General features: G+C 43.8%; 1 protein-coding gene across 1 annotated transcript in view; it reads left to right on the plus strand.

Moving 5' to 3' along the window:
- Nucleotides 1-2802: 2802 nt before the first annotated feature.
- LOC108628261 (disintegrin and metalloproteinase domain-containing protein 10) overlaps nucleotides 2803-10360 on the plus strand; it is a 123339-nt gene continuing 115781 nt past the window's right edge. Inside the window, exons 1-3 of the mRNA XM_018030056.2 lie at nucleotides 2803-3343; nucleotides 3421-3721; nucleotides 4037-4555. The gene's annotated coding sequence lies outside the window, so the exon portion shown is untranslated. The remainder of the gene's footprint in view (nucleotides 3344-3420; nucleotides 3722-4036; nucleotides 4556-10360) is intronic.

The raw sequence follows: 10360 nt of genomic DNA on the forward strand, positions 1-10360 counted from the left end.
GTGTTATCATGCCAGTTAATCGAGTAAACCCTGCCAGTCCTTAGTACAAGGCCGGTGCCCTCAACCCTTCCTCATCAATCTAATTGAGGATCTGTCGTTGATAACAATTTTCTCATGTTTTTCATTATGGTACGAACTAGATAGTGGACTGGTGCATAATAGATGTTTCGAAACAATGGCAATATTGAACTGATGAAGAAAGAAAGGCTTGGGTTTATCAAAACTCGTGTGCATTAACTGGCGAGGTTAATCAGTCCGTCGCGTTTTCTGCGCTCTCGAGGAGAATCGAACCACCACAGACGCTATGACCGAACGAGAGAGGCTGGCTGCCTTTTAATCAATGCCGGACCTCCGGCTTCGCTTGAATTATTCAACCCAGACCCAGGCCGTTCGAGGGTCACGGAATATTCTCAAGTTCGTGTAGACGCCCCTCTAGAGGCCAACGATCTTCACCCGCCCTCTCTCTATCCAGTTTTCCCCGTCACCCTTTAAAGCCTCTGGATTTCTTCTTTTTCAAACAGGTTCGATTCTGACGAGGCTGCCTCACCCCACTTGAGGAGTTTCGACGATGCTCGGTCCTCCGGAAACTGGAAACTTTCAGAAATTTGCTGCGAACCCTTAAAATCTGTTTGATTGTTTCTTTTTTATCTGCTGTCTTTTTAAATGACACTTGGCGGTTATTCGTAACGAACCATTAGCGTTATTTGGAAGGTGAATGAGTTACGCTCGTTCTCCGGATAGAATGTTGCAAAAGCTTGAGCGCAGCGTCGCGGAGAGTCAAGGAAACGTCAGGGAAAACGTTTGAAGCATTCGTGGAATTCTCTATCTGGGTACGTGGCTACGTGAAAGACTTTAAATAATTCCGCGAAGGAGACGGTAAACCGGGAGCGTCGTTACTCGGCATTTTAATTGCTCCGCGTCATTAAAAGGGTTGCGATACTTTTAAAATACTCCTTTTGAAGTTCTCCCTGCTATCAGTTGCGCACGTAAGAATCCGTGGTTTGTCGAAAATTGCTATTCCTAAAAATTTATTCATAGCTAACTCGTAAAGCAGCGTCGAGTTTCGTGGAATAATAAGCGATGCGGGGGCAACAATTTTCCAGGCGATCGCGTATAGCGATAAGCGGGTTCATTATTTTTCCCGTTAGGGTACCGGCGCGGCGTGTCGACCACGAGACCTCTCGTTAAGCCGTGATAAGCGTCCCGACGTTGTTCCCGCGGGTTCCTGGTCTCTGAAACGACAAGAAAATTATTCCACGACATATCGGGCCAAGGGAAAATACGTTTACGGAGGCTTAGAGAGCCTTAAGCGCGTCAGTGAATTATTGGCCGAGGGAAATCGACCGTTGCGGGGGTGCAAATCGAGAATAACCATCTCTATGTAAATCCGGATATAATTCCTGCCGTGATTCATAAGATATATGTCGTTGACGGCCCGGACTCCGCGCTATCGCGACCGCCGCTGAATTTCATGATTCGGCGCGAACGTCATGAAAAATAATTTGGTTCGTCGACCCAACTTTTATCTAGCGGGAATTTATGAAAATTAAGAGATCTCCTCCCTCCTTGAAAAACCTCCTCGCCTTTCACAAATAATTCTCATTGATCGTTGACAGCCAGTGCTCCAATGTTGAAATCCATATCATTAGCTGTTTGTGATATTCAATTCTGCTATCTCCTATTATTCCCGGTTTCACTGCATAAAATATTTGCTTTCCTATTAGTATTATTTTTCAGAGAGACATGACAACTTCACCGAAATTTTATCTGTCAAAAAGTAGGAATCGCGACTTGAGTAGAACGAAATATTAAGGAACGTTTCCATTTTCTCGCGCGTTAGCACGAAAGCGTTTTGTCCTCCGCAACAAGCGAGGGGGGTGCGCAGAAGGGGATTGAAACGAGAGATCCGAGGATACATCACTGTGGCTCGCTTGTTTCTCGCGTTGTTCTCGCGGTGCATAAGTAGCAACGGGGAGAGAATCCCGACTTAAATTTCTCGACTGCGGGGCTCGGGGTTGGACAGAGGGTGAAAGCCGAGCGTAGCGCGGGGGTTTTACACTATTGTTACACGGAGAGATTGCGGCAAACAACGGCCGACCGGTGTAAATTATTGAAGAGAACCGCTTACCGGGGAAGTTACTCGGAAAAACGCGCTGAAAATGGCGAACGCCCGTACTTTTATTTTTTTTCGTCCGCCCGACGCGACGTTTTCCGTCCGCCGTCCGCGTTTGTTTTCCCCGCGAATCGCCGCGTCGCATCGCGTCGCTTGTTACTATGTACTACGGCGAGAGTGCATTTTCCGGTGGAATTGTTGTTCTTGCTATTTTACTGATTGCAGCTCACTTTTTTTTTATCCTTTTCCAATCTTCTGACTCCCGCGACTACGAGAGGATCAATCGTCCTTTTCACTTCGCGTTCAACAAAGGGAAATGAACGCATTGGAAAATTGAAAATCAACCGTTTTCGGCAGTGCCTTTTATTAGTTCGTTGTAGCTTTCGTAGTACACAGGTCCATTTTTTCCCCCAGTGTCATGTTGCGTTGGATTCTGTTACTGGGGGATTGACAGCCATAAGCTGGAAATCTAGCGAACACGGCATTGTAAAAACAAAGGCATTGTGGCACATATAAAAATTTCCTACGGCAATTGTTATCAGTTTTTCATTTTGGTGAAAAACGATTGCCAGTTACTAACAATACATGCGGACGTACAATAACAGTATAACAATAGATAATTTCCTTTCTTTTCACGTCCATTTAATTAAATATAGCTAGTAACTGGCGCAAAAACAATTCGTCCGCTCCGCTGATTCATTCTTTCATTAAGTAAAACTTCGCTTTTCTATCCTACATACGTAAAAAATTACGTTCACAATTTGCATGCCACTGTTCTTCGTTTCCAGTGATAGAATCGATGGAAACTCCGACTTGCAATTAGAACCCGAAACGAAATTCATCCCTCATTGTTCGTCCGTTTTCTTTACAAGTCCCTTGTACAAGCAACTGTTCCGTGACGAATTCACGGCGAACACAAACAATCGTCGGCGTTGCAGTGAACCGGCCAGAATCCGAGCTGACTATACTCCTTCGTTTAAAGAGTCAATTCATCTTTTGAATATTCGGCTCACGATTGAGAGAGATTTAATCTGAAGCAGGAATCGAATCGAGTCCCGAGAGAAATTCCGCGATATTTACATCGCGTCCGCGTTTCTCATTGCCTTTCCTCACCTATCCCGTCGAAATCTTTTTCCTCACTCCCGGAAGGACTTGGATTTGTTCCCATTGATCGATCGGAAATTTATTTGTGAACGTCAACCTGTTTAACGGGACGGCTTTAAATATTCTGTATGTATATTTATAATTCCCATGACGAAGTTTCTCGTTCTCATTGAAACGCTTTCATAAAGATTTAAATTGCACAGAGTTTCGACTCGGCCGGGGTCGATGATAAAAGTGACGTTGTACGCAGAGAAAGAGGTGATAGTCTTTTTAGATCGATTACGAGGATCGTTATAATTCGCGTTCCCCTGCGAAGCGGCGAATCGAATTACGAAAATTTTCATCGCTAGCATTGCGTTGCGTTCGTTTAACGATGCCGCATTAACAATCTCATTAAATGCGCGCCACGATTTTACATTGTATTCGCCGATAACGAGACACTAACGGATCCTGAAAAATAATATAACCTCTGGATGCGTCCTCGTTACGTTGCAACGAATTTCTGTAAGTAGTATAAAAGAATGGGGAAAATATAGATTAAGAGCAAATGCAAAGAGTATTTTGTATGTTTGTTAAACAAGGGAAAACCTAAAGTAAGTTCTCCTATCAACTAGTTCCCTCGTAATCAGCTTTATTTGTTTATATACTTAACAAACAGCCCTTCATAAAGAAACAACGTAACTGTCTGCATAATTGACTCTGTTAATCTGTTAATGGTCTTGTTCACATAAGAATAATCGTAAATTAATAGTATCATACAAAATATAATACTGTTACATTCTCTACCTAAAAAAAGGTCTCTTTTTCGTTTCTAATCAGATCCCGATGAATGCAAACAGCATCAGTAAACCGTTCGTATCATTCTGGACGAGCAGTCAGCCTGATAATCGGCCGATCGCACACCGGTACGACTTTTCTACCCATTTTTCGGTCGAGTCACGATACCACGCTCGGCTTGATGGTCGCGGTGGGGGCGGTAAACTCGACGGTCGCCGGGGTGGGGTTCGTCCTACGCCGAGGCAGCAGCAGCGGCGTCGCGATGTCGGCCCGGTAGTCGTTCGAGGTGGTCTCTCGAGGTAGCAGTGTGCCGCGAGCTTTCCACGAGCTTGCACGCGCGTGCTCGTTTCCCCTCTCGGCTCACCGCGTGACACGTGACGATACTCGTCCCGTTCGCGTCTGCATCCTTTTATCTCGTCGCGTTCCCCGTCCTTCGAGTTCCGTTCAGCGGGTGTGCGTGCTCCAACTACCAGAGAACGGCCGGATCGAGCTGCCGAGGCTGGTTCTCACGAAATCCCCGACTGGCGACGTTGGACCAGCTCGTTCACTGAAGAGAAAACAGTGAGTACTTGTGAATATCCATTTGTAGATTTTAATTGGATGTGCTGCGAACACCTGTTCGGTCGAGCACAGCTACGTGACTTTGCGGTTTCAGGACGCTTGTTCAGAAAGCTTGTTTTAAGAGATTAGAGAAATAGGGGATGATCGTAAATATTTCTGGAACATGTTTCATGCTTCGACGCGAAGTAATAAAACGCAATTGCACGCATTTTTAGAAAATTACAGTGGATTTTTTTAATATTTATTTACGAACGTTCTTCACAAAGGACACTACGTAATCACCTCGCTGTTAGAGTATATGTTTCAATAATACTTGAATTTGTTTTTGGAAGGACACACGTGCCACACCTTTTCATTATCACGCAATAACGTAAATATGAAACACGTTGCTTTGTAAACGTCGCAATACCATGCTCGTCGTACACTGCTTCAATCATAGCCTTCCCCATTGCCACTTCTCGTAACGATATTCATTAAAATTACGATTTGGTTCGACTCGCGTCTAGTTGAAACTAAAATATGTATAATGTTTCCGTTTCATAAAAAGCGGCGCACATTGGCCTGTCTCTTCCATCATAATCAAGCTTATTGATCACCGATTCGCACAATAATTCACGCGGGGTCTTAAGTTGTTTCGCACGCGAGCACGCGATCCCGAAAGCCCGGGCTTAACGTCTCATTCCGAGAAAACCGGGCCGACGACGACGTTGTCGCTAATTTTCCACTCACTCGTCGATCATCCTCAAAGTCCGTCGTCGACTTCCCAAAGGGGGATGGTTATCGGTGCTAGGAAAAAAAAGGGAGGAACTCACGAAAAAGCGAAACCATTACGTCTCCCCGAGCGAAAGTGCCACATTTTACCACCCTTTTCATGCGCGTTATCAGATCGTTGGTATTAGAAGCGAGCTTGCAAATATTTTGGAGGGAAACAACACGTGATATACTTGCCTTTCTTTCGCAATATACATTCCCATTAATAAGCATTACGACATTTCACGGACCAAGGATGATAATAATAAAGTAAGACGTTAATGAAATACGTCGGATATCTTGCTAATAAAATAGCAGATTTGTTCTTTTTGTCTACTTTATTGCGGAAATATTTAATTACATGTAACTTGATGAAATGGAATGTTTACCGAGTTTAATAATTTCGTCATACATTTTTCCCCGTTTATTTGCACGTCTTAATGGATAGAAATATACGCGTACGGAACGTTGATACAGTCTTTTACGATTCGCGAGGCGGAATGTAGGCTAACAAGTTCGCTTTTGAAAAAAAAAAGGAAAGAGAAAGGAGCGCGGCACGTTACGTTAGTTTTTTTTTCGAGGGAAGTTCATTTTCCATCCACGACCGGGGACGGTGTCTGGACAAAACGATGCGCGTTACGCGTTACGTTCCGCGACGTTTCGAGGGGCGAAAAAGCAGCGAGGTCGCGGAACGAGAGAATGACGTGACTTTGGAAGGCGACGCGAAGCGACGTTATCGTCGCCAACAGGTGGAGGGCCATTAAAACGGAACGACGCTGTAACGGCGCGCCGATCGACGCGACGCTGCCATGCTAAATTACCAAATTAAACGCGTCTGGACGATGAACAGAAATACATGGACAAGTAAGGTAGCTTCGAGAAGTGCCAATGTCGTCTCGTCTGTTTCGATCGAGATTAACATTGGAGCAACATAGCATGGATTATTTCGTTCGACCTATTTTCATTTGAAGTTCGGGTTCTCCCTCTACGTCACCGCATGAATTTTTATTTCCGCGCGAAATGCACTCTATTGTTGGTGAAATTCTTTTATCTGTCCCCTGTTGAAACGAGGACGCGGCAATTTAATTTAATTTCATCGTGTATAGAAAAGGGCGCGCGGCTTCAAATAAAATCCTGCTGCGCTCCTTCTATGCACTCCTACCAAACGCTGTCTTCGACTAACGCAAAGGAAAAAATAAGCAACAAGCTTTTTCCAACTATTCGTTGACTCGTGATTTTCAGCCTCGTTTAATCCTGTCGAGATAACTGCAAAATTAATCCTCGCCCGCTAATTCTTTCCAGCGCAGCTACGCTATAACTGGATGCAGTCGATCACAGTTTCGGATCTCGATAACCCGATAGTTTCGCGAGCAATCGGTTTCTGTATAATTTCAACAAGCGAAATTTATTTGTTCGATATAACTCGCCCCGGATGGGGGGACGGGGTGGGTTAGGGGGATTAATTTTGTCAACCGCGCAACAATTTACTATCACGATAACGGATTGATTTAGCGGAAGATCGGCAAGACAGTTCAATCCGGTGGGGACTCGGGCATTTTCCCGACGAAAATTGAGTAGCGGGAAAGGTGATTAATTTTACGTGACCCCGGCATGATAGATCGATTATCTCTTGGGCGAGCCGCCGCGTCCCACCGTCCACTCGATACATCCTGAATTCAATTAAAAAGTATTGCCAATTTTCGTCCATCTTTCATTGGCCAGTGCTGATACGTCTAAACCCCCTTTGAAATCCACCGAAAGTCCACCGCATTTGATTGACTGACAACTTTTATCCGTCATTCCGATAATATTTTATTTCGTAATTCACGTAGACGCGGCTGCATTATGATCTGTCAGCTGGCGATATTCCCACGTACACCTCCGTTCATAAGTTATGCTAGGATCAGTCGCAGTGTCTATTAAAATTTCTGATGAATATTCCAAATTATTATCTTCAGATCACAGTTAAAACTATATAGTAAATGTGACAGATTATATAAATGGTTCGAATAAAATAATATAATGGAGTTAATAAATTAGAAGAAAGTTAATCAAATTTTCATTTGGTCCATTCGTATTCTTTCGATATATTTTAAGACATATGAACGGGGATATAGTTCGTCGTCCGCTGAGAGAGAAAAAGGAACCACGCGATAGACGAAGAGCTTTGCCGGAGATAACTAAAGAACAAGTAGGTATAGGTAAAAAAAACTTGGACGCGGAAGGAGAAATTGGACAAAGAGGCGGTGCTCGCATAACGATCGTTTACGCTGACGAGTAAACGCGAAACGGAGGAGAACCTCGACTAATAAAGTCGGGCATTAATATTTAGGTCGTCGAGTCGGTCGGGGCAAACGGGGAAAAATGTTTGCACGCGGGGAGTCGAGGAAACTGAAGGCGATCAAACGAGGTTTCTTTCTGGGTCAATGTGATTTCAAAATTTATGTTCCCTAGGAATCAGGCGAGAACGTTTGATTTCGATCGAATCGTTAAACGGTATTGGCGAAACTAAAGAAATTTCGCCTCCTTACGGAGAACTTTTCTCCGGCGTACAACAATATTTTTTTTTCGACCGAGTTGACGTAATTTTAGTCTAGCAAAATTCCTTTTTTAATTCTCTCAACGTTTTTCCCGTCGCAAATCCTTTCTTTATCATCTGCCGTATAAGACGGTTCTTACGGTAAAAATGAAAAAGGAATATCCCCTGCGGCTCACGTCTAATTTCATAAACAATGAAAAACCGTGAGCGTAATTAGGTGAAACGGGCTTCTTAATTTCAGCATTGCCGCGACCATAAATTACTGGCCACCGAATTAACCTAATTTTATATTAACGCTATTAACGGGATATATACGTATGTCCGTTCACGCGGATTAGCCGTTTTTCTTGATTTCAACGTGGTAGTTGCCGCACGCCGTTGTCGGCGGTCTTGATGCGATTTTAATTGTATATTTTCCACTTTCGCCGCAAATCCTATCCCGCCTTTTCCTAGCCGTGGAATATCCAGATAAGAAAGGGGCCGGAATTAATTGAATCGCATACGCTTAACGATTGTATGAAACATTGCGAAACGATATTAAATCAACGTAATAACATTGTTCGTACACGTACACCGGATTCCATTAACGTTCGCCAGGAATTAATGATCGAAACATCCCTTGGGACATTATCGATACCTGTCAAAGATATTAGCCGAGCAAGGGTGGGGATAGCAGTTACGGAAACAGGAAGGAAACCGTGGCGAGGTCGAGGGTGGAAAAAAAAAGGGAGCGGAGAAGAACAAGGACAGGAAACGAAGGCAATTGGTCAGGGAACGGGTCGTGTAACTAACTCGGCCTACTAGTCACGTAGAATCAGACAAGATTCATTGAAAATCTGTAGCCGTGCCCCGGGGATGATACAAAATTCTGGTCTTCTTCCGGGGTAATTGAATCCCAGTGCGCGGCCAGACCCGTTCTCCGCCGTCCCGCCGTTTCTATCTTTCTCTCTCGCGGCCTTCCCATTCAGCCGGACTGGGAACATATACGCGGCCTTGTAGTTTATTTTCCATCCAGCTCGCTTTACGATAAGACAGAAGCAATATCTTGCTACAGGTGGCTGAATATACGTAGGTGGTGGCTCCGTCGCTTATTCACGGCCACTCGCGCCGTTCATCCGTCCCATTCGCAAGGAAACTCGTCTCGTCGCGTATACATGTTACACGTTCCCGTGTTTTGTGTGCGCCTCGCGAATCAGAGATACGGGCAAGCATTCGAATATCGCGGGCTACACGCTCTAATTAACGGCCCCTTTGCTTTGGTTTCATCGCCTCCTGTTTAATAATTAAGGATCTCTCCCCGTGGATGCATACTGTATAAATTGGGACTTGCACCAGACCAGACCAAATATCCGCTTTAGAAATTTTATAAATTAACAATAATGTTTTTCTGTGAACTTACGTTTCGTCAGTCATATAAATTTAAAAGTAAAACTTTTTTTGAATAGTGATGTTCGATTGATGATCGAAATGTTAATGGAACATAAGTCCCGTGTGGTTTGTTTGAAATGAAAAGCGTGCGGATTCAGTGATCTGCACATGAGAGATATTAATTAACCTGTGAATGTCAGCAATAAATGTTTTTCTGTGAACGTTCTGTCAACCTTATGGTTCGTCAGTCATGTACATGAGTTTGAAAATAAAAGTCGTTTAAATAGAGACATTCGTTTGGCAGGGAAAACGTTAATGGGACATTAGCACCGTGTGTTTCGTTTGAAATGAAAACCCCACGGATTCGGTGATCTGCATATCGGAGATATTAATTAGCCTGCGAACGTCCGTAATAAATAAAACACGCGGGGGAGCGTAATCGCGATAACTCGGTTCATTTCACTACGCCGCGTTATTGCGGACCGCTTCATAGTTGGAACATTGTTTCACCCCACACGATTCGCGTGCCTCTGTCGAAAAATATATTATTTTTATTCGTTATGGAAGTGCCTCGCTGATCTGATTAAAATGGAACGCCGGCGGGAATAACATCTTCGGCAACGGTGTCTCACTTGATCGCTGCCGATTTTCAGATCGAATTTATTTCACGACAATCTCGCGCACGTACGCGCATGAAAGCTCGCAAGCGGATCGTATTTCCCATCGCATCGCCTCGAAAAAGCGGTCTTCAATCGCATTTGTAGTTGCATCAGTAGCAGTAGCAGCAATAGCATCGCGATTCATAATGGAAATGTTTCGCAAATATTACGTCGAGTAAATAGAATTTAATTCTCGCTCCGGTATTTCTACGGAATTAAATATTTCCCTTGCGCACACGCAAGAGTTCGACCGTAATTTCGTGGAAATTGATAGAGAGATACGTATAAATAATCATTCATCCCCGTTTCCCGAATTCGCGACAGCACACTTTATATTGAACATTTTTCGTGAAATCCTTCGTTAAATCAAAGCTTCGTTGTAATGAATTGAAATGAACAAGAAATAAACCGTTAAATCGAGCTTTTTATTTAGTACAGTATGTACATTTTGGTTAAGGCTATATACTTAAACAATGCTAGCATGTTATT

The sequence above is a fragment of the Ceratina calcarata genome, unplaced genomic scaffold, assembly GCF_001652005.2.
Source record: "Ceratina calcarata isolate Rehan_Ccalc_2016 unplaced genomic scaffold, ASM165200v1 scaffold514.2, whole genome shotgun sequence".
Lineage (NCBI taxonomy): Eukaryota > Metazoa > Arthropoda > Insecta > Hymenoptera > Apidae > Ceratina > Ceratina calcarata.